This window comes from Pinus tabuliformis, chromosome 1_2, assembly GCF_031772625.1.
Source record: "Pinus tabuliformis cultivar Carrire ecotype Pingquan chromosome 1_2, CPIR1, whole genome shotgun sequence".
Taxonomy (NCBI): domain Eukaryota; kingdom Viridiplantae; phylum Streptophyta; class Pinopsida; order Pinales; family Pinaceae; genus Pinus; species Pinus tabuliformis.
In genome coordinates this window covers 709,042,400-709,068,369 of record NC_142298.1, presented here as the reverse complement: position 1 = coordinate 709,068,369, position 25,970 = coordinate 709,042,400, and the positions used below count along the sequence as shown (strand labels likewise).

The 25,970-nt window shown below is 35.7% G+C and overlaps 1 pseudogene; it reads right to left on the bottom strand.

Moving 5' to 3' along the window:
- The window catches only part of LOC149207703 (cell division control protein 45 homolog), a 46,191-nt pseudogene extending 35,844 nt beyond the window's left edge, over nucleotides 1-10,347 (bottom strand).
- Between the last annotated feature and the right edge of the window lie 15,623 nt (nucleotides 10,348-25,970).

The window sequence follows — 25,970 nt, the reverse complement described above, 5'->3', positions numbered from 1 at the left end:
TTATGTTGGATTTCATATGATTTTGTTTGATCTTTAAGTTCATTTAAAAACTTGACTATTCACTTTTGGATAAGTTATGATCTAAGATACCATTTGAAGACCCAAATTTATCAAAACTTGCAAATTGTTAGAGGAAAATCGATTTTCATATCACTAGTATCAGAGCAGGTTCTAACCAGATTGCAGGCATGGGAAAATGTTTGTAGCATGAAAATATCCTATGACTGGAAGAGAATTTTTTCTCTTCAAGTGGAGAACATGGAACTACAAAGATTGCTCGAAGCAGCAGAGGACGAGAACATGAAGATGTGTTTGATGTTGCATAATGTCACTGAAGAGAAAACTAGGGAATGTTCATCTACCGAAGCTTCCCTCAAGACTCGACAAATGTGTGGTAATGGAATAAATGATGTTTGGTCCTTTTGTTAGTTTAATAACATTGCTTATGTGTTAAATCACAAGAGTGGATTTCTTGAATCTTCATCCACCGCTTCATCTACAAAATAGAAGATGAAGGAGATGGCTAAGCTTCAGGAGGAGGACCAAGAGTCATATGCAGAAAAGGAGGCAAAAGATACTTCATGCTCAATTCATTCTCTTGACAATGATAATGCTTCTTTTGCATCATTTGAGAAACACACCAAGCCTTATTGGTGTGAATTTTTTTACCAAAATGGGATACAATGGTAAGGGTCTTGGAATCCATTGTCACAGAATCATTAACCCTATTGAGGCAAGAACACAACCTCGACATGAAGGATTGAGATATGTTCAATAAGAAGTTGGAGAATGCTCAAAAACTACAAATTCAAGGAATTTTTCAAGTGTGAAATTCGTGAAGAAAGAAGTTATGCAAGTTGAAGGTGTATCATATCATGATGATGACGTTGGTGGCAAGACATCTCCAAAAAGAGATTAGCAATTCAAGTGAAGAACTAATTCAAGTTCTCCTCGCCAGACTCATAATCCAAAGGAAAATCAAAAAAGGTATAAATGTCTTGATTATCCAAAATCCTTCTATGACAATAAACAACATGATGATTTGAATAAAATTTTGTGGGATGTGTTTCCTTGCACTTTTTTTCATGTGCCTAACCATTGTGTAGCCAAGTGCCAAAAAAGGAAAGCATTGGTTGAGAAAATGAATATGTTTATTAGAAGGGAGACTAGGAAGGAAGATCCTCTTCCAAGTTCAAAGGCATTTTTACCAAGAAATGCTCACAAAAACTTTTGTACTCAATGCATTATAAGTTGAAATTGAATCAAGAAATGTTGGAAGTTGCATCCACATCTTAATCCAAATAAGGACAAATAGGTTATGAAATCACCTAAGGAAGAAAAGTCAGATGAAAGCAATAGGCATGTTGTACCCATCTCTGAAGCAACTCCAAAAGAAAGTGAAATGCAGAAAGAAACTTCCTAATCTAGTTGGGTAAGAAATGGTTGGACTATTTGTCTAGTTAAATACTACATTTATTTTATATTCCACATGTTACATATCCCCACAACTAGGTATTTTCTAAAAGTGATATTACGAATAAAACACATATGCAACTACGTTTCCTTTGGCATTTTAGGTTATTCTTCCTTGTTGATGAGTCAATTTGTATGGGAATTTAGGAGTTGAATTCATTACATATTGTAAAAAAATGCATCTCCTTCATGGATATTATGGTAAGCATCCTAAACTTTGGGATGAGAATTTTCATTACACCCAGCATGCTTATAATCATGCCAAGAATTCATCTACAAAAGTATTTCCATTTGAAGCTTGTTTGGCTTATTTTCCAAAGTCTCTTTTGGATTTCATCTTTAGTAATGATATTGCAGTAAATGGACATAGTGACGTGGACAAAGCCAAGCATTTCATTAAATGAATGTAGCTAGCACATCAAGGAGTACAAGAGAAGCTTGAGAAAAGAAAAGCAAAGTACAAAGAAAGGTATGGCAAGCATCGAGTTGATCATGATTCCCAAGAGGGGCATCAAGATTGGTTATATATCAACAAGGGAAGAGTTCAAGGTGAAGATCATATGAGCATCCAATGATTGATGATCATGAAGATAATTTTAAAATTCCATCTATTGAATATTTTCCTCCTAAATATTTAGTTGAGTTGCAAGAAGACACAATTCTTGACAAGAGAATCAGGACTTCATGCGAAGGCAATGTGGAGTATCTTTGAGTGGGGTTCAAAGGTACCAATCCAATTAAAGCAAGGTGGATTGAGATCTGTAAAGTGAGGGAGTTGTACTCTCACTTACTTTTTGAGTAAAGCCAAACTTTTGGTGGTCCAAAACTTCCTAGTGGGAAGGAATGATCTAGGGGATCAAAAATATGCTCAAAAATCAAAGTGCTCAGAATCACTTGAAATCAATGCCAAATCATAGATTGGCATTATTATGATTCCAATGACGCTTCAATCGCCTCAAATCAATACCCTATGTGAAAGTTATAACATTCTAAAGTTTTTGTTAAATGGTTAAAAAGTCAACTTACAGGGTTGACTGAGTTGTTCACTAGGCAAGCCATATAAGTATCATGGTTCTGACATTAGCAGGTGACTGTGCATGTATGGCACATAGGTCAACCAATCATGTGTTAACACGTGGCCCAGTCATACAGCTCAATTTGGAAAAATTTCATTAGTTGTTGGATTTTGGGTGGACCAATTATGAGGCACCATGTAGCCCAATGGGAGGGTGCCACTTGGCCCTTAGTTTCCATGCGAAACTTGTTTAAACAAGTCAACCATCCTTCACTAGAATTGAACCCACGACCTTCCAGTTATAACTACCACACCAAACCACCAGACCACTAATGCCACTTGTTAATACATAGTAGAAATATTAAATTTAATAAATGTTGTTGGCACATTGGAGGAGAGGGGAGGGGCACGCGGCCCCAGTCCCAAGTCACATGGAAACCAGCGTAACTGTGGAAGAAATTCGTTGGGGGAGAGTAGTTAGCCAAGCCCTCCATTCTAGTGTTTAACACATGATCAGCACAAGGTATGCCAGAGGGGGAGGGGAGGTAAGCCCCAGCCCCCATTTCTCTCATTAACCGACAATAAAGAGCCAAGAGGAAAGGGTGGGTCGTGAGGCACTAGGCCCACGCCCAGCCCAAGTCCAAATTATAACCCATATGCCCACATCACAACCGACGAGAGAGGGCTAGGAGGCATGGGTGAGCACGGGGCCCAACCTTGGGCCACATGGCACACAACATGACCAGGGACGGAGTTTGGGTGGGCGCATTGCCTCTAGCCCACACCCCTACCCACATGCCATACCATATAACTGACACAAAGAGCTGAAGATTCATCACTGAAGCCTTATTGTCACATTTATTCATCTGACAAATTGCACATGTTGCAGCAGAATCAACACCAATCTCGAGTAAAAATGTCACCTGACAATTCTATCAAAGGCGAATTTTGTTGACTAGCTAGCGAGTTTGGTCATTTTTGTAGGACATATAATAGAGAAAGAAACCAATAGGCCTATCTTAGCTATTTTTGCAAACTTTTTTAGTCCAAGAAAAGTGCACACATGGGTTTTTGGGTGTTTCTAGACTCAATGCAAGTATTTTTTTTTTATTTGAGTATTGTATGTTGAACAATTTGTAGAGCCAAGTCCTTTTATGTTGCAGAAAAAGATTGTTTTTGGTTCTTTTCTAAGACATATGGAGACCTTTTTGGACACCAAAAGAGCCTGTTGGGTATGTGTTATATGCTTTCCACGACTAGCCTTAGGCATTCTAAATTGTATGGGGAGCAATAGGGGGGTCACAGGTGGTGCAGTAGCCCCCATTTTCGGGGGTTTGCAGGGGGGCGGTAGCCTCCTTGCATGAGGTCCGAGGTAGTGCCCCGGGAAATAAAAAATTATGCAGACCCAAAGACAGTGGGCATACCTACCCATGATTTTTTGCATGGGTTTTGCACATGGTTTTGGGCACGATGCTTTTATGCCCAAGGTATGTTGGCCCTTGATTTTGATCTATTTTTGCTTGAGGAAACTTACTTAATCCTTACATTTCCATCTATTTTCTACTATATCCATCCCATTTTGATGTATTTCATGTATATTCACGTATTTAATTTTAGTTTTGCAATTTCTAAAGTTTTTATGAAAAAATGATTTCAAGTGCAAATTTTGACAAAATCAGAAATTCCCGTAACAGACATGTGGATGACATGTTTGCAGGATGCTTGGGATTGAGTTAGATGCATGGATGGAAATCTTGGGAACTAGGATTGAAATAATTCCACTTGGCTTGATCAAAACAAGCTTTATTAGGCCCGGTCAAGGCTGGTCAAACATGACTAGTCACCCAGAAAATCCCTAGGAAATAGGGCAGTTTTGTGATTTTATGGGATTGACCATATTTCTTGGGATGGATTGGATGAGTTCGACTTAGATAGGTGGATATGAGTAGATATGATTGTTAGAGAGACTCTATATCATTTTGTTTCATAAACTGTTGTTTAAGCCAAGACTTTGAAGACTTATGATATGTAATTTTTATATAATTTTATGCTAAGACATTTGGATTTTGGAGATTAATTTGAAGAACTTGTTCTACTTTCATTTTGTTGTTCATTGATGTGGATGAGTGACTGAAGTTTCAGCATTTGATATCAACCTCAAGTGTACAAAGCAAGGGTGGAGGCCCCCCACTCCAAGCTAAGTACACTTCATTGTTAGATTAGCTTAATTTTCCATGAACTGGTTATCTTAGAATTTGTTTATTTGCTTTGTTTCAGATCTGCTTATGAATTGATGTGTGATGATTTATATTATTGAATTTTAGCTTGTTTATCACTTTAGTAAGATGGGACAACAAAGTGTTCAAGTTGAATCCTCCTTCTATTAAATTGATAAATCAAAACTAGAATTCTCTTTTGTTACATGCAAGTAGTTTTTCTTATGTATTTTCAGTTTTCAAATGATAGCATAATGATGAATGAATTGTGATGGAAAATTCCCAAAGATCTCTTAAGTTAAGAGTCTCCTTCATTGTTGATTTATGCATCTTAAGCTATTGTTAATTCATGATTTCTGATTTCTATCCATCAAGTAATAATTGAGAGAGAAGAACACAAATGGACCTCTTAAGTTAAGAGCCACTTCATCTTTCTTTCATTGCAAAAGTGAGTTAGAAATTGTTAATGTAGGCTTATATTTGTAATATGTACTTCTTTAGTTTTTAAAAATTTATTTTTTAATCTTGGTTATACCTGATATCTATATATTGTGGACTTGCCTCCAAGTTTTACAAACCTGGATTGATAAAGAATACTTGTGTTATTTTGTGTAAATAAATTAGCTCAACATTTTGGAGCCATTGCCAGGGAGGCAATTATCGGCATAATCAAATAGAAAGATAAACAAAAACACTAAATATTTTATAAAACAAAAATTAAAAAAATAGTTAAGATACATTTCTTTTGGTTATGTTTCTTTATGCCTAGAAATAGAGATCCTAAAGGTAGATTTATTAAAAAAAACCCCCCATCATGTTATATACCTAGGGGGGATAATATGGGGTACCAAAGGAGGTACCCAAGGTAATAATGTAATAATGGGATGGGCCATAGTAATAAATAAGGTGGTTAACCCATATCATGTAAGGGACCACAAGTAGTTAGTAATAATGTAATGGGCCCATGGTATTAGTTGATGGTATGATGGAACCATGGTAATGACCCATGGTATTGTATGTATGAGGCCTATATAAAGGCTAGAGACTCCATGTCAAAGAATAATGTGAAGGATGATTGTATGAATAGGCATATGGCTTGTAGAGTGCTCTCCTTCCTTAAGGAGTGAATGTATGGTGTTGCCCTACCTTAAGGGTTTTGATCAATAAAGAGAATCATTTCTATCTATTTCAATCTTGTTATTCTTGGGTTTATTTCTACTATCATATATTTTTGGGTTAGATATATAACAAGTGGTATCAGAGCCAAGTTTGCCCACTGTTTTCCCAAGAAAGTGCTCTGATACCACTTGTTATAGCTCTGATACCACTTGTTATAGATCTAACCCAAAAATATGTGATAATAGAAATAAACCCAAGAATAATAAGATTGAAATAGATAGAAATGATTCTCTTTATTGATCAAAACCCTTAAGTTAGGGCAACACCATACATTCACTCCTTAAGGAAGGAGATCACTCCACAAGCCATATGCATGTTCATACAATCATCCTTCACATTATTCCTTGACATGGAGTCTCTAGCCTTTATATAGGCCTCATACATACAATACCATGGGCCATTACCATGGTTCCCTCATACCATCAACTATACCATGGTCCCATTACATTATTACTAACTACTTGTGGTCCCTTACATGATATGGGTTAACCACCTTATTTATTACTATGGCCCATCCTATTATTACATTATTACCTTGGGTACCTCCCTTGGTACCCCATATTAAACCCCCTAGGTATATAACATTCCAACCACCTTAGCATGTTTCATCCCCGAAACATGGGAAGAACACAAATAATAAGATCTACTCAAAAGAGTAGTCCACTGGTACCATGCACATGCATCTAGCCATCCAAGAGAAAGGTGAACCCTCGATCTCGCTGGTGCCTCGCTCGCTTGAGATGGAAGTTGACCATGGCAGCTCTTCTGTGTTGATGTGTAGTAGGTGGATCTTCGCGCCTCGCTATCCATCATACGGGGGTTGTTGTCCTTGTGGCTAATTGGTTGCCATGTTGTTGGTTGTTTTCTTGCGGGGTGATGTGGGTGATGATATGTTGAAGTTTTAACCCACGGTGTCTTTTTCTTTAATTCACCCTGTTGTGGTGCCTATTGTGGTGTCTTGTTTTCCAATATGACTTCAACCACTGAGCCCTCATCTGATGTATCTGTAACCTTTTCTGCTTCAGCCTCTGTTTGTGTTTGATTGCTGATCATAAAAGGCTCATCATCTGATATGTCAGTCCCTAGAACATCTTCTGCTTCAGCCTCCATGTAATCTACCTGTTTATTGATGGAAATATCCTGTAATGTAATTTTCTTCTTTTTATACCAGAGCTTCAGGAATTTCTTCTGCACATTAATATTGATAGTACCCGCAGATTCCATCCAAGGATATCCCAAAACAACATCCATAATATCCATCTCTGAAGTATAAAAATCACCATGCAACACATACTTATCCATAGAAAGCTTCAAATCCTTATAAGTTTGAACATCCTTATCATCAACCTATGTATTTTCAATTTGTTTTGTTGGAACTTGCAATTTTTTTGCCAAATTATCATTGATAAAATTATGCTTGCAACTAGGATTTATAGAAACAATTATCTTTTCTTTCTGCATCAATCCATGAACCTGCAATAAGGAGATACCAGCAGAAAATAGACCCACATGTTTCTCCTTATCTTGTTTTCTAGCATGAGACCATCTGTCTAAAAATAATTTTTCAAATTCTTCATCGGGCAGGTTGAAACACTTCTTTTGGTTAAGTAATCCCCACCATGTGGCTGCCTCATATTTAAAATTAGCCAGTGCCACCCATTTCCAATTGTTTCTAAATAACCTCTTGTATTCATTTATGTATTCTTCAATAGTAGGACCCTTATCATTCCCTGTAAAAAATTCCTTGCTAGAAGCCATGAAGGTTTGGAAAAAATTCACTTACTTGGCGAAAATTTGAAATTGTCACAGTTTAGTCAATATTGCTCAGAATCCCTATTATGACCTATTTTCGGAAATGGAACAACCATTCTGCATCTGCCCATGTGATAGAAATCTTGATCCAAACACTTGGAATTTCAGATCTGTGCTGCAACTCTCCGCCGTCACCAAAATTTCTGCAAAAAAGAGTTGATTTTAAATCAGCAATATATCCATCATCTGGACTCCGATTCAACTGATTTTTTTTTGAAATTGAGTGTTTTTTCACACAGAATCTAGATCTACATTTATATTTTGCTGATCTTGCACCAAGATATCCATATTTGTACCACAAATTCGCTGCCCCAAAAAATTGTCTGCAACCCCACTGATTTTTAAATCAGCAATATCTCCTTCATCCAGACTCTGATTCAACTGATTTTTTTTTTGAAATTGGTTATTTTTTCACAAAGAATCCATATCTGCAATTATATTTTGTAGATCTTGCACCAAAACATACAAATCTGATCTGCAAACTCGCCGCCCCAGAAATCCTGCAAAAAAAAAATAAATTCTCCACTGTTTGCCCAAGAAAGTGCTCTGATACCACTTGTTATAGCTCCGATACCAATTGTTATAGATATAACCTAGAAATACTATATATCTGATATGAAAATATATGACAATGCAAATAAACCCAGAATTAATATGAAATGATTCTTTATTGATCAAACCCTTAAGGTAGGACAACACCATACATTCACTTCTTAAGGAAGGAGAACACTCCACAAGCCATAAGTCTGCTCATACAATAATCCTTCACAATCTTCCTTGACATGGAGTCTCTAGCTTCTATATAGGCCTCATACATACAATACCTTGGGTCATTACCATGGTTCCCTCATACCATCAACTAATACCATGGGCCCATTACATTATTACTAACTACTTGTGGTCCCTTACATGATATGGGTTAACCACCTTATTTATTACTATGGCCCATCCCATTATTACATTATTACCTTGGGTACCTCCCTTGGTACCCCATATTATCCCCCCTAGGTATATAACACATCATTAGTAGGACCATCAAAGCTAACAACAGCCATTGCTGGTAAACTAATAATTGAGGAATTGGAAGAAAAACAAAGAACATGACAAATATTAACTTTAATTGAAAGGCAAACTTTGTTAACCTAGGAAGCAAAAAGAAAAAAATCATCAACAACAACAGGAAAAAAAAAGTTGTTAAAGAAAAACAATCCATTCTTGAATCCATAGATTAGCCTAATTCTGAACAACTTGAACCTCAAGTTGACATTGAAACAATTGAATCTATGGCAGAAGAGGGACATGGATCCATTATTCTTACTCCTAAACAAAGACTTGAATATGAAAGACAACAAAGAGAGTGGAGAAGACAAATAGAGGAAGAGGCAAAATGAGAAAATGATAGAAAAGGAGAAGAGGATAGGAAAAGACGAGAAGATGGTGGTGATCAGGAAACTACTTTTGGCTTTCCAATATTGGATACAAGTGCAGTATTAGGAGAAGATGTGAAAATGAAAAATATTCCACCTTCTGTACTGCCAAATTTTTATGGAATGTCAACAGAAGATCCAGATTCCTTTATGTTTGAATTTGATATCTTATGTAGAACTTATGGATACACCGATGACATACACAAACTTTGTCTCTTCCCTGCTACATTGAAAGCAACAGCCTTAAAATGGTTCATGGGTTTAGGAGAGCAAACAATAGCTTCTTGGGATGAAATGAGATCTATCTTTCTTAAAAAGTATCAAGCCTATTGTAGGCCTAGGGACTCCAAAGAGGATGTTTTCAGAATGACACAACAAGAAGATGAGAGTCTAGAAGAATACTTAGAAATATTTGCATATAATCTACAAAAGTCTAAACAACACTCTCTAAACCAAGAGACCATTCGAACAATCTTTCTCAAAGGAATAAGGAATGAATACCTTGACATTCTGAATGTAATGGGCAGGGGTGATATTTCAAACTTTCCATTTACTAAAATTTCTTATTTGTGTCAAAAATATTCTAGAGGAAGATCAAAAACTGGAAAGAGAGATGTTAGTTCAAAAGCAGCAAAATCAGCAGTAGGAGGAGTAACAAGAGTAGAGATAGGAAGCTTGTTAGAAAACTTCAAAACTGATCTCCTAAGTACATTAGGAACACAAGTAGATGTTCTGAAAGCAAATAAGAAGAAAGAAGAACAAGAACAAGCTTTAGCAATCTTTTGTTCCAAATGTAGAAAGAAACATGCATTAAGAGAATGTCCTTTGGATAGTGTTCAAGTGTGTGGTCTTTGTACAAAAAATCATTCAACAGAAAATTGTCTAAGGTTGAAGGAATTGCAAATGAATCCAATGGAAGAAGTGCAAGGAACAAAAGGTTTCTATTATGTGGCACCAAGAATACCTTAGCAACCAAGGATTCCTTAGCAAAATTTGCAACAATTCCCTCAACAAAACTATCAGTATCCACCTCAAAATTCTTGGAATACTCCAATGCCATGGCAAGCTTGGCCTCCACAACAATATCAAAACCAACCTGCACAAGGTTGGAGAGGATATCATTATGGAAATTAGACACCTCAACAATACCAACAATAATACCAGCAATAATATCAACATCCATTTCCGTACCAACAATACCAACAATATCCACAATCCACGCCATTTCCGCAACAGAATTCTCCACCACTACAAACACAACCACATCAGTTACAACTACCTTCAAACTAGCCCAAACCAACTCAATTACCAGCCCAACCAGTGGAAAATCCAAGCAATAAAATGGATAAACCTACATACAATGTTGAAAAAGCAGCGTATTTTCCAACATATTCTATTCTTCCCATAAATGATGTCCATTTAAGGTCTGGAAAGGTGCTTAAAAAAGATTCTCCTCCAATCATAGAAGAGCCAAATGAGCAAGGAGAACAACCTAAAACATCATAGTCCGAAAAACAAATTCAGAAAGGAGAAACTATTATAACTCAAACACCACCTTATCCTGAGAGGTTAGTAGAGCAACAAATTGAAATGAGCATTCTTGAATTTGACATTTTGGATGAATTGAAAAATGCTTATGTAAAAATTCCTTTATTGAAAGCAATCAAAGAAATACCAATATATGCTAAAACAATAAAGGAACTATGCATTAAGAAAACTGGTAAAAATAAGTAGGATCTTACTACAATCCAAGTCATTGGCAAATTAGCAAGTCTCATGTCAACAAAAACAACAGTAGAAAAATATATTGATCCTAGTATCCCTATGGTTACTATTTCAATAAATAATTTCTCAATTCCAAGCACATTGATAGATTTGGGAGCTACTATAAATGTAATGACTATGGAGACAATTAATTATCTGCATTTAAACAACATTAGATCTACTTCTACAATCCTAGAGTTAGCAAATAGATCTAAAGTTGTACTAGAAGGAATACTAGAAGATATTATAATCTCTTTGGATTCATGGGAGTATCCTGTTGACTTCCTCATCTTGCAGCCAAAAACAAATTTGGGAGGACATCCTCTAATCTTAGGCAGACCATGGTTAGCCACTGCTAATGCCTTTATAGGATGCAGATCTGGAAGTATGATTATTGCACATAGAGATGAAAGGAAACACATTACACTTTATTCAACTGCACAATCACCTTATTTAGAATCAATTCTTGAAGAATAAGAACAACAGCAAACTAAATCAGTTCTAAGTATCAATCAAGTCTTTGACCTTAGAGAAGAAGAAGAGAATGAAGATTTAATGGATCTTTTCATCTCAGAACCAAATATTTCAGAACAGCTTAGAGAGATTCAATATGAAGCTGCAAGTAATATTTTGAATCAATGTTTTTAGGAAACTTGTACAATCCAATCCTTGCGAAGCTCCTTTACAAACATTTTTCCTGTAAACACAATTACCAATTCAACAACAAAAACAATTGAGATATATCTTGGAAAACATTTGAACATTGGTAACCATTTGCAATCGTCACAAGAACAAGAGGTAATAGCATTATTACAAAAATATTCAAAAGATTTTGCCTGGGATTATACAAATATGCAAGGAATTCATCCCAACACATGTATTCACCACATCTATACAGATGATCAGATTAAACCAGTAAGACAACCTCAAAGATGAATGAATCCCATGATGAAAGAAATAGTGAAGGAAGAACTGCAGAAATTGCTTAAAGTTGGGTTCATCTATCCTATTTCAGATAGTCAATGGGTTTCTCCATTGGTAATTGTACCAAAGAAAAATGGGAAGTGGAGAATATGTGTAGATTACTAGGAATTGAACAAAGCAACATTAAAAGATCATTTTTCGCTACCATTCATTGACCAGGTTCTAGACTCATTAGCTTGGAAGAAATTTTTCTCCTTCCTAGATGGGTTTAGTGGGTATAATCAGATTAGAATAGCAACAGAAGACCAAGACAAAACAACATTCACCTGCCCATGGGGAACTTATGCATATAATGTTTTGCCATTTGGATTATGTAATGGACCTACAACTTTCCAAAGAGAAGTGCTTGAAATATTTGCTGATCTAATCCATAAATGTGTAGAAGTCTATATGGATGATTTCACGGTATATGGAAACACATATGACGATTTCTTAAACAATCTTGAGAAAGTTTTAAAACAATGCATATAAACAAATTTGTCCCTGAGTAATGAAAAATGCTACATGATGTTAACCGAAGGCATAGTTTTGGGACACCATATTTCCTCCTCATGAATTAAGGTGGATCCAGCTAAAATACAAGTCATTGTGAATTTAATGCCACCTACAACTCAAAAGGAGGTAAGGAGTTTCCTGGGTTATGCAGGCTACTATAGACGATTCATAGAAAACTTTAGTAAAATAGCCCAACCTCTATTCAAGTTGTTAGCAAAGGATGTTGAATTCCAATGGACAAATCATTGTCAAAATGCATTTCAGATATTGAAAGAAAAACTATCAATTGCACCCATTCTTCGAGGACCAAACTGGTCTCTGCCATTTCATATTTCAACTGATGCATCTAATACTGCTATAGGTGCATCGCTTGGACAGAAGGAAAACCTGTTCAATTATGCTATATACTACATAAGCAAAAACTTAACACCTGTAGAATTGAACTACACAGTCACAGAAAAAGAAATGTTAGTTGTAGTACATGCAGTAAACAAATTCAGGCATTACATAACAGGATACCAAGTGTTCATTCATACAGACCATTCAGCAATCAAATACTTAATGAAAAAATCAATCACAAATGGGAGAATAACGAGATGGTTACTGTTAATGCAAGAATTTAACATTACAATTCAAGATCGACCAGGGAAAGACAATCAAGTGGTTGATTTTATTTCAAGATTACATACACCCAATGATCCAAATCCTGTTGCAGATAACTTTCCAGATGAACATTTGTTTGCAATAACAGTAAAAACACCATGGTTTGCAGACATAGCAAACTATCTATCTTCTGGAAAATTTCCAACTCAGTTTTCAAAGAAACAAAAACAAAAAATCATTAGAGAAAGCTCTAGATATAGTTGGGTAAATGGTGATCTGTTTTATACTGGTTTAGATTTAATAATAAGAAAATGTGTGAGAGAAGATGAGATATTAGAAATCTTGAAAGCATGTCATGATGAACCGTGTGGTGGTCATTTTGCAAACAAGTGAACAGCCTACAAGGTGCTACAATTGGGCTACTACTAACCAGCAATCTTCAAAGACTCCAAGGCTTATGATAGTTGCCAAAGAGTAGGGAGACCAATAGTATCAGATGAGATGCCACTTAAACCACAAGTTCTTATAGAACCATTTGAGCAATGGGCTCTAGATTTTGTGGGACCAATAAATCCACCATCAAATGGAAAGAAGTACATCTTGGTATGTACAGATTATGTAACTAAATGGGTGGAAGCAAAAGCAGTCACAAAGGCAACAGAAAACATAGTGGTCACCTTCCTCTTTGAGGAAATATTTGTGAGATATGGCGTGCCTATACAGATTGTAACTAATCAGGGAGCACAGTTTACTTCAAAACTTGTTCAGGATCTTACGAAAAAGTATAAGATAAAGCACCGGAAATCCACTCTGTATCATCCTCAGGAAAACGGATAAGTGGAAGCAACAAATGAAGTCCTAGAAAACATAATGACAAAAATAGTACAGCTGAATAGGAAGGACTGGTCAAAAAAGTTAAGAGATGCACTATGGGCATACAAAATAACATGGAAAAACACAACTGGGTTTAGTCCATACCAGTTAGTGTACGGAAAAGAAGTCTTATTGCCCATAGAGTTTCAGATACACACATTTAAATTGGTAGCAGAACTAGGACTAGAACTGCCTGAAGCACAGCAGCAGCAGATAATGGAGTTGAACCAACTAGATGAACATCGACAATAGGAAATAGAACACACAACATTGGTACAACAGCAAAGAATGAAATGGCACGACAAATTCATCAAGAACAAAACATTCAGCAAAGGAGATTTGGCATTACTCCTCGACTCCAAATTCAAATATTTCAAGGCCAAGTTCATAACACACTGGTTCGGGCCATATGAGATAGAGGAAATCTTTGATAATGGAGCTGTTCAAATCAAAACAATTAACCAGGAATCTACATCATTTTTGGTAAATGGACATAGGCTCAAAGTTTACAAAAAGCCTATCAACAAAGAAGAATTTATGAAACAATTGATACATGAAATATAACTAGAAGTAATGGCACAACAGAGCCATGTATCTTCCAGTATTGAAAACCAGGTAACTGGCGCAAAGAAAACAAGAATTCATAGAGGAAAACCAACTCGTTTTAGACTGTATGAATTCACAACTTCTTGTTATACTTTTATAACAACTTTGTTTTGCGGAAAATCCTCGACAACGACATGACTTGAGGACAAGTCTTCAGATAAGAAAGGGGGAAGGTCACACAAGAAACTTAGTTATGCAGCTGAATTGATGACGAAACTTGTATTGTTCGCAGTTGGGCCCTGAAATATTTTTGAAACCAATGTAAGTTGGGACCTAAAATATTTTTGAAACCAATTTCGGTTGGGGCCTAAAATATTTTTGAAACCAATGTTAGTTGGGACCTGAAATATCTTTGAAATTGATGACAGTTGGGGACCTGAAATATTAGAAAACAAAATGTACATATTGCATGAACTTGAAATGTTAAAAAAAAAACATATATACATTGCATGATAGTGGGGATCTGAATTATTTGCAAAGGGACCTGAAATGTCAACAAAAACATGTACATATTGCATAAAAATGTGCATAACAGTGGGACCTGAGTTATTATGAAACAATTGCAGAGGGACTTGAACGACATCAACAATCCAAGAACCAGAATCAATGAAGAATGTTAGAATATGAAGCAGAAATAAACTCTATGTTTCAATCTATCTAAGACATTTGATCAGAAGACCTCATCCAATATTGTCAAAGAACAGCAGACATCATCCAATATTGTCAGGGAAGTACAAGTATTGTGAGTACACAATTTTTCTCTTGTAAATTCGATTTTTTTTTAGAAATTTTTAGAGTTTGTTAAAATTGAGATTAGTACCTGAATGCATCTTCATTACATTACCTTCATTCTATATCCATTATTCTATACCCATTATCCTATATCCTACATTTACATTTACATTTACCCTATACCTAATCCAATGCACATCTTATATTCCACTCCATGACCCTAACATTCTATAACCCTAAGTATTTTTCCTCAAAGCAAAAGGGATTAAAAAGAATGCAATGAGATGGAACCTGCACAAACAAATCAAACATTAGTACCATGGAGATAATTTTAAACATGACCTAGGTGGTCATTTTAAAATTATAAGATATATTGTAGAACATAAGGATATGCGCATCATGAAATATGTTGCAAGAAAATACAAAATCGAAATGATTTAAGTAATAACCTTATCATAGTGCATAAAGAAATGTTATTAGTAATATATGCATGGTGTAAGTTATAATGGAAAATATGAAATGATGGCAAGCATATGGTAATACGATGGGGTAAGGTTATTATCATTGCAATAAATAGCAAACATGTGCATTATGGAAAATCCATTAAACAAATCAAATCGAAATGATTTATGGGTGTATGGTTCATATGGTGGAAATACAATGAGAAGTGATGAATGATGAATGCAAGCAGCTGTGGGTAGTGGCGAAGGTGCAAAACAAAATCATGAGTCATGCAATCGACGTGGTAATAAGGTGATGTACATATGATAGTCACGGCATAGTGAGTTGGTATGCAGGAGGACAACCATGACAAGATTGAAGGATGGCTTCAAATATGAATGCAAACAATAAACCGGATGGTGTCGATAACACTGTATAAACAGTTCCATTCAGCAGTTCAATGGTTATGCATCGTATCTAGTCAAAGGGATGGCCACGAGGGCAATGTCCAATGGAGACTATACATGGCATATTAGTCAAAAGGACAGCAATTAAAATATGAAACGGTCAAATATGCATTCAAACCAACAGAGACAACCCTATGTGTTTATTGTTAACAGGCTCCGCCATAGCCATAGACCTCAAAACCTCATATGCCATCATAGCCATTGGAGGCTCAGCGAGAACAGTAGAAGTTAAGAGCTATTATCATACAGTCAAAGGAAGTGAAAATTGGTTTGACAGAGGAAACAAACCGAGGAAGGTGAAAGAGATATAATGCCGAGAAATTGGAGAGATAAGTAGGGTGAGCTGGGAAACGAAGAAGGTGGAAGTGGTTGACAAAAATCCCGTGAAGATCCAAGGTAAGAAAGAAACCCAATCTATTTCCTTAATGCAATGGACAGTTTAGAGGAAAAATCGGGATTATTTGTCGAGATTATGGATAGTCTATGATTTATTTAAGGATTGTTTATGCCACCAGTCAACAAACAGAGGTGTTAAATGCAGATAATTAGGCCACACACAAAGAAATCTCGACACTACTTCAACACGTTAGGTAAATCGATTTAACTTCTCCATGAAATCACCGAGTCTATTAAATGAAATGAAGTGTTTGCATAGTGGGATTGATTGCTTGCACGATGACATAGCTTCAGATTAACTCCACAGTGGGTTTGATTGCACAAATAATGCACGATGAACTAGCTTCAGGTTAATGAATGAGTTGTTAGCTGTGAGATGGAGAAAATCAAAATAAATCATCACTGATAGATCTCGGTTCTCCACGAAACAGAGTGTTTATTATGACTGCATGTTGAAGTAATGAATGAGAAGTTTTGAGTGAAGTTTTGAAAACATGTAGTTGTAAAAACGCATAGTCACCGAGCCTAAAAATTACACCTGTATATATGTTTTTATGATCAAACAGTGTGATAAATAACCGAGTTTCAGTTCGATGCATGAAGGAATGGGTCAATAAAAATAGAGTATTGGGTTTATGTTTGAAGATTTGGGTTCATATTTGAGTGCGCAAAGCCAAACTTACATTGACTATCATATGTTGATTGTATAAACAATGCAATGTTTTATATTGGTCCTTGAGCAGTGAAGTTTTATATGTTGATTATATAACCAATGCAGTGTTGTATATTGGCCAATGAGCAATGAAGTATCATATGTCGATTGTATAAACAATGAAGTGTTGAAGATTGGTTATTGAACAATATTGTATCTTGGTTATTGGGCAGAAAAGTATTGCATGTCGATTTGTACATAGAGCCTCAATTTAAACTCAGTGAAAAACACTAGTCTGAGATTATATTAAGAAAAACAAAAATTATAACATGATTTTTGTTTTCTTTATATATTTCTATTTCAAAACAGAGTTCAGTTTTTTTACAGAGGTGTATAAAGGAGAATGTTTGATTGCTTGAACAGAACAGGGTATTGAAACAGAGACAATGTTGCTACAAAGAAAGAGACAGAGGCTGAAATAGATTGATTTAATTTTTTGAAGAGGGCAGGTAAGATTCTATGAACTAAACCAGAAAAGATTTATTTTATGAATCAATACTTGTTATTTGTCATTATAGAGGATGAAGTTAATGATAGCATAAGCTTATATTCAATGGTTTACAGAGACTATGACAACAAGGATAGAGCCAAGATTCCAAATAGAAAACTAGAGGAAAGAAACAATAGAGAAGCTATATCAGGCAGGGCTCATAGGCTTCTTGCAAAGATTTAGTGGCCACAGTGAAGAAATAACAAGAGAATTTGTAAACAATTACACTCAGGAGCAAACAAGAGTAGGAAACATAATAATTCTCGTGACTCAGGAATTCATTTCACAAGCATTGGACCTCCCAATGATAGGAGAGAATTATCATAAGGGTTTTCATTTCAAGGAGAAAGAGTGGAATTTCTTCCTTGAGAAAAATAGAAAGGGAACCTTTGATAGGGCCAAAGGTATACCCAGGGAGTGGTTCAATGAACCATGGGGAGAATTGGTTTTGATTATACAAAAATTCCTCACATGTGATAGGGGATATAGTGTTGCACATCTGTATCATATTAGACTCCTACAACACATTAAAGGAGAGGTTAAGGTTAACCTACCATATTTCCTCTTTAGAAGCCTCCTCAAAATGATAGAATCAGTCAAACATGAACATAAGCCAAAAGAAGCACAAATTTATCATCAGGGGTTGATAAAAATTTTGGTAGAATATCAAGTAAGATCATAGGGGATGATTTGGAGGGAATTCTTGAGCGAAAACCAATATAAGTAACAGGTCATGGAGGAACAAAACAAAGTAGAGCAGGAAACCAGGGGGATGATGAGCTCACTTTTTTATCCCAGAACTAGAGCTAAAAATCAAACAAATACAATCATGAATGAAAATGAAATATCCATCATGTCTATTCCTAGGAGGTTTAGGAAAAAGAGTCATGTTGAAATAGATAGCAGGGACAAAGAAGTGCAAATTGTGGACACAGGTTCAACAAAGAAACAGGTAGAAGATATTATTGAGAAAGAAGCATTAGAAAAATATTCCTATTTTGATGATGTGGAAGCAACATCATTTGTGAAAAACACACAAGAGCTTGAAAAGGAATTACACTTGAGCAAGATTAGAGAGTTAACAGACCAACTTGAAATAAACAAGATTTTGGAAAATCATTTGAAAGAAGACAACAAAGCAAGTAAAAATAATAATGCCAAGTTGGTTAAAGAAAATGAAAAGTTAACTGAAGAAATAGGAAAATTAAAAAGGAAGAATGATCTAATCTGCAAGCAGGCATTCAAATGGCTCAAGGAGAAGAACATGTGGAAAGGTAAATATGAAAAATAGAAAGTTAAGGCCACTTTGTACAAAGAAGAACATGACACAGGGATGGACTATTTGGTAGAAGCAGCACAGCAAGAAGCATCAAGGTCTGAAACAACATGCATAGCAGGGGTAAGAATATCCAAAAGGAAGCATCAAGCATGAGGACATGCTTGATGATCAGCAAGGGGGAGATGTTGGCCCTCAATTTTGGTCTATTTTTACTTGAGAAAACTTACTTAATCATTATATTTTCCGTCTATTTTCCACTATATCCATCCCATTTTAATGTATTTCAGTTTTGCAATTTCTAAAGTTTTTATGAAAATTTGATTTCAAGTGCAAATTTTGACAGAATCAGAAATTCCCGTAATAGCTATGTGGATGACATGTTTTTAGGACACACTTGGGCTCGAGTTAGATGCATGGATCGAAATCTTGGGAACTAGGACTAAACTAATTCTACTTCCGGTCAGAACAAGCTTTATTAGGCCTAGTCAAGGCTGGTCAAACATGACTAGTCACCCAGAAAATCCCTAAGAAACAGAGCAGTTTTGTGATTTTATGGGATTGACCATATTTCTTGAGATGGATTGAATGAGTTCGACTTAGATAGGTGGATATGAGTATATATGATTGTTAGAGAGAGTCTATATCATTTTGTTTCATAAACTTCTATTTAAGTCAAGACTTTGAAGGCTTATGATATGTAATTTTTATATAATTTTATGCTGAGACATTTGGATTTTGGAGATTAATTTGAAGAACTTGTTCTACTTTCATTTTGTTGTTCATTGATGTGGATGAGTGACTGAAGTTTCAGCATTTGATATCAACCTCAAGTGTGTAAAGCAAAGGTGGAGGGCCCCCACTCCAAGCTAAGTACACTTCATTGTTAGATTAGCTTAATTTTCCATGAACTGGTTATCTTAGAATTTGTTTATTTGATTTGTTTCAGATCTGCTTATGAATTGATGTGTGATGATTTATATTATTGAATTTTAGCTTATTTATCACTTTAGTAAGATGGGACAACAAAGTGTTCAAGTTGAATCCTCTTTCTATTAAATTGATAAATCAAAACTAGAACTCTCTTTTGTTACATGCAAGTAGTTTTTCTTATATATTTTCAGTTTTCAAATGATAGCATAATGATGAATGAATTGTGATGGAAAATGCCCAAAGATCTCTTAAGTTAAAAGTCTCATTCATTGTGGATTTATGCATCTTAAGCTATTGTTAATTCATGATTTCTAATTTCTATCCATCGAGTAATAATTGAGAGAAAAGAACACAAATGGACCTCTTAAGTTAAGAGCCACTTCATCTTTCTTTCATTGCAAAAGTGAGTTAGAAATTGTTAATGTAGACTTATATTTGTAATATGTACTTCTTTAATTTTTTAAAATTCATCTTTTAAGCTTGGCTATACCTGAAATCCATATATTGTGGACTTGCCTCCAAGTTTTACAAACCTGGATTGATAAAGAATACTTGTGTTAATTTGTGTGAATAAATTAGCTCAACAAGGTATTTTGTAGATCTGGTCAAGGGAACTATGGTTATGTTCTAATCTAGGGTTAGTGGGTTGGGCTTATGAATACTTCGACGTGTATATATATGTATTATAACATTGAAAGGAATACAATGAAAATTCAATCTGGTAGTCTAATTTTGAAATCAAGGGGAAAATATCAGTGTATATTTGTTTTATTTTCTCACCATTGTTTTTTTTTGTTTTAAGAATTTGTTTGTAAGTGATTTTTGTATATGGTTAAAACCTACATTTCATATAAGAGAAATTCTATCTTCAAGGGGACACTTTTTCTGTTGAGAGTTTTTTCTCGGGCCTATGGTAAGCCCTGTTAAGTGGGAGACCTGAGGGATCGATTCTTATGATGAAAGAAGATGGCGAACCGTGGAAAGACTGAGATATTAATAAATTTAATGGACAGAGCTTTAAGTTGTGGAAGCTCAAGATGGAGGATTTGGTGGTGGACCGACATCAGTGGATTTTTGCATATCTAGGAACGACACCAACATGAATGTCAATAGAAGGTTGGGCGAAGTTAGAACGGAAGGAGAAGACCACAATATGATTGTGTCCCTTAGATTCAGTATTATTGAATGTATTAGAGGAAGCTACGACAAAGGATTTATGGGACAAGTTAGGAACTTTATATGAATCTAAGTCTCTAGTGAAAAAATGTTCCAGTGGAAAATTTTATATAACTTGAGGATGAAGGATGGAGACTCGGTGATAGAGAATTTGAATGCCTTTAATATGTGGTAAGCCAGTTATTATCTATTGATATAAAAATTTCAGATGAAGATAAGTGCATCATTTTTTGAGTTCTCTACCAAGTTCGTGGGATATTTTGGTTGTTGTAATAGGCAGCAATACAACTACCTTGAAGTTTGACGAAATACTCTCATCCATGTTGTTAGAGGAAATGAGAAGGAAAATATGGAGAGCCAGAATGGATATTCATTGTGTATGAGAGGACAATCCTAGAACAAAAACAAAAATAATTCATAGAGTGGGAGATCTAAATCTAGATGGAGATCTAAATCTCCAGGAAAATCTATAAAGGTGTGTTGGAAATGCAAAAAGGAAGGGCACTACCATATAGGATCGTAGATCTGAAGCTCCTAAGAAAGGAAAGGGATATAATGTTGCTCCTTATATAGAGCGGAAAACCACCTCATATGAAGGTGGGGATGTTTACTTGCCTTCTTCTTCAAGTACACATGTAGATCATGAGGCATGGTTGATTGACTCAGGTGCATCCTTTCATTTCACTCCCCATAGGGAGTAGTTCTGTAAGTATGAGAAATATGATGGTGATGATGTCTTCTTAGGGGATGAAAAGAAGGTCTAAATCATTGGATGCAGAAAATTCAAGCTGAAGTTGCAAGGTGGAAGGATTAGAACACTTCCTAGTGTTTTTCATATTCCTGCATTGAGCAAAAATCTGATTTCTTTTAGCAATATGGATGATACAGGTGTAAAAACAGTTTTCGAGAAAGATTCCTGCAAGATGGTTTGAGGAGAACCAATATTGATGTGGGGAGTTCATATTGCAAATATGTACAAGCTTCTAGGTATTACTATTATTGATGGGTGTAACAGTTATGTGGTTCCTGAAAGTGGAGCAGAAAATCTAGTGGTCTCTAGAGAAAAGACTATCCTATGGCATCAAAGGCTTGGACATATTGGAGAGAAGGATCTTTGAACACTACATGGTAATGGTATGGTAGAAGGTATGTATAATTTCTCTCTTGATTTTGATTTCTGTGAACATTGTGTATATGAAAGAAGAATTGGGTGAGTTTCCCCTCCGGTGCTAAGTCGGTGAAATGGATATTAGAGCTTGAGCACAATGATGTGTTTTTCCCTATATTGGTTCCATTGCTGGGTAAGCTTGTGTACTATATCTCATTTATAGATCACTTCTCAAGGAATACATGGATATATTTCCTCGGGAAGAAATCTGAAGTCTTTGACAGGTTTAAAGAATTTAAGGCTCTGGTGGAAAATCAGACAAAGAAGAAGATTAAGTTGTTGAGAACAGATAATGGTGGAGAGTTTTGAAAGAAGGAATTTTAAGGGTTATGTAAGAAGTGTGTTATAGAAAAGTAGAAGACTGCTCCATACACACCTCACCAAAATGGTGTTGCAGAAAGAATGAACTGGACATTGATGAAAAAGGAAAGAAGCATACTCAGTGGCGATGAATTAGGGTAGGAATTGTGGGCAAAGGAAGTGGATACTGCATGTTACTTTTTTAACACATCACCTTCATCAGTATTGGAGGATAAGACTCCACATGAGGTATGGACTGGTAAGAAACCCTCTCTTTCACATCTAAGGGTATATGGCTATGATGCATATGTACATGTTCCGAAGGAGAAAAGAACCAAGATAGATAGTAAATCTAAAAGGTGCATATTTATTAGGTATAAGGATGGTTTAAAAGATTATAAGCTTTGGAACCCAAAAACAAGGAAGGTTGTATACAACTGAGATGTAGTGTTTAGAGAGGTGAAATATGTTATTAAACATGAAGTCCTACCAAAGGAAAGAAGATAGAGTTTGAACTAAAGGAGAAAAAATCCAACTCTACAACATAACAAGAATCAGAAGAGGAAGAGCCACAAACTCCAGTTTTGAGAAGATCAATTCGAGAGAGAAGGCAACTAGAGAGGTATATTCCATCTACTTTCTTTTCAAATTTTTCTTTATCTATTATTGATGATGATCCCATAACTATTAGGTAGGCAGTGGATTCATAGGATAGCAAAAAGGAGGCTTGAGATCTGGTGGATTTGTCAGCTAGAAGGAAATCCATTGAGAGAAAATGGGTGTTTAAGAAGAAGATGAATGCAGAAGGCAAGGTGGAGAAATACAAAGCTTGGTTGCTAGAAAAGGGTTATTCCCAAGAGCCGAGAAATCATTTTGGTGATATATTTTCTCTTGTTTCCAAGTTAACTTCCATTAAATTAATTTTATCTATTGTTGTTACTTTTGATTTTGAGGTAGAAAAGATGGCTGTGAAGACAACATTACTTCACGAGGATTTGGAAGAAGAGATCTATATGAAGAAACCTAAAGGCTTTCTGGTGAAGGGTAAGAAAGAACTGGTATGTAGGTTAAAAAAGTATCTATATGGGTTAAAAAATTATCTGTATGGGTTAAAACACTCACCAAGGATGTGGTGTCATAAATTCAATACATATATATGGGGACTTGGCTTCATAAGGAGCAAAGAAGATCATTGTGTGTATTTTAAATTAATTGGTGACCATGTTATTTATTTGGTCTTGTATGTGGATGATATGTTGTTGATTGGAAATAACAAAGAAATTATCTAGGATTTGAAGACCCAATTGTCTTCCAAATTCGACATGAAGGATCTTGGTGTTGCAAAATATATTTTGGTCATGGAAATTAAATGAGATCATGAAAAGAGGAAGCTTTGGTTAAACCAGAGAAAGTATGTCGAGAAAATAATGTAGAGGTTTAATATGCATGATAGTAAATAGGTGAAGGTTCTTATTCTTGTAGGTGTAAATTTATTTGTTGAACAATGTCCTAAGACACAAGAAGAAGAAGAGGACATGTCTCGTGTTCCATATGCAAGTGAAATTGGTATCCCGATGTATGAAATGATTTTTACTAGACAAGACATTGCACATGTAGTGGGAGTATTGAGTAGGTTTATGTCAAAACTAGGGAAGGAGCATTAGACAATGACTAACAAGTTTTAAGGTATTTGCATGGCACTAGTGATTATGGTTTGTTCTACCAAGGAAAACCAAGATTGGATAGAGTTTTGGACATTCATGGCTTTATTGATGCAGACTAGGCTCGAGATCTAGATCAAAGAATATCTACAAGTGGGTATGTGTTTAACCTATTTAGAGGAGAAGTAAATTGGATGAGCGAGAGAAAGTATGTAGTGGCACTTTAACTATAGAGGTAGAATACATGGCAGCCACTCATGCAAGAAAGGAAGCAGTTTGGTTGCATAAATTGTGTTCAAGTATAAGGTTGGTACAACAAGCTATAAGGATAGACTGCGACAGCCAAAGGGAAATTTTCTTGGAAAAGAACCTTGCTTATCATTCAAAGACAAAGCACATGGATGTTTAGTATCACTTTGTGAGGGATATGGTTAAGGACAAAAAGGTGTTGTTGGTAAAGGTGGTCACTTTAAAGAATTTTGCAGATGCATTGACAAAGTCTGTGAGCAATGAGAAGTTTTCTTGGTGTAGAGAAACAATGGGTGTTGTAGAGCTATACCAATGATTAAGCTCTCCTATGACCCTCTGTGTGGAAAGAAAACAACAAGTGGGAGAATGTTGGGTATGTGTTATATTCTTTCCACGACTAGCCTTAGGCATTGTATGTTGTGTCAGGCGCAATAGGGGGTTTGTAGGGGGGTGGTATCCCCCTTGCGCGGGGTCTGAGGCAGTACCTCGAGAGAAACAAATTATGCAAACTCAATAATAGTTGAGTGGACCCAAGGATGGGGGACGGACCCAAAGAAGGTGGGCATATCTACCCATGGGTTTTGCACATGGTTTTGGGCATGATGGGTTTATACCCATGTTATTTTGTAGATCCAGTCAAGGGAACTATGGTGATGTTCTAATCTAGGGTTAGTGGATTAGGGTTCATGAATGCTTCAACATGTATATATATGTATTGTAAAATTGAAAGGAATATAATGAAAAATCAATCTGGTAGTCCCGATTTTAGGATTCGGGGGAAAATATCCGTTTATATTTATTTTATGTTCTTGCCATTGTTTATTTTTTGTTTTAAGAATTCTTTTGCAGGTGATTTTTGTATGGGGTTAAAACCTACAGAGCCTAGAAATGGGTTTTCAAGCATTCCGTACGCATCAACATCATTATTTTTCTTCATTAGAGTAGCCGTTTTCAGTATATTCTTAGTATGATTGTGGGAAAAGGCCATTTCGATACTTCATTATGAAGTAGTTGGATTTGTGCTTCTTGATCTCATAATGAATACGAGGACCTATTGCCACATTCAATGAGAGAGTCATTTTATTTTGACACCATCATTTATTTGAAAGGGAGTCAACATATGAGTGAGAGTTCTCTAAAGGAGAACATTTCTTTGAAGGAGAAACAATGCCACTCTAGAAGGAGGTTTAATCTATGAGTCAAAGATTTGTAATGTACTCTTTTTGTTGTTGAGATCAATAAAGCAACCTAGACATAGGTGCAGGACCTAGAGACGTACTCCACATTGGACGAACTTTGTTATCACTTGGTTGTTCTCTTCTTCATTTTCATCATGTTGGGTTTCATATGATTTTGTTTCATCTTTAAGTTCATTTAAAAAATTAGCTATTCTCTTTTGGATAAGTTATGGTCTAAGTGACCGTTTCAAGACCCAAATTTATCAAAACTAGCAAAGTATTAGAGGTCAATCAATTTTTATATCATCTACCTCTCCCCTTGATGGTATTCCTTGGCCACGTAT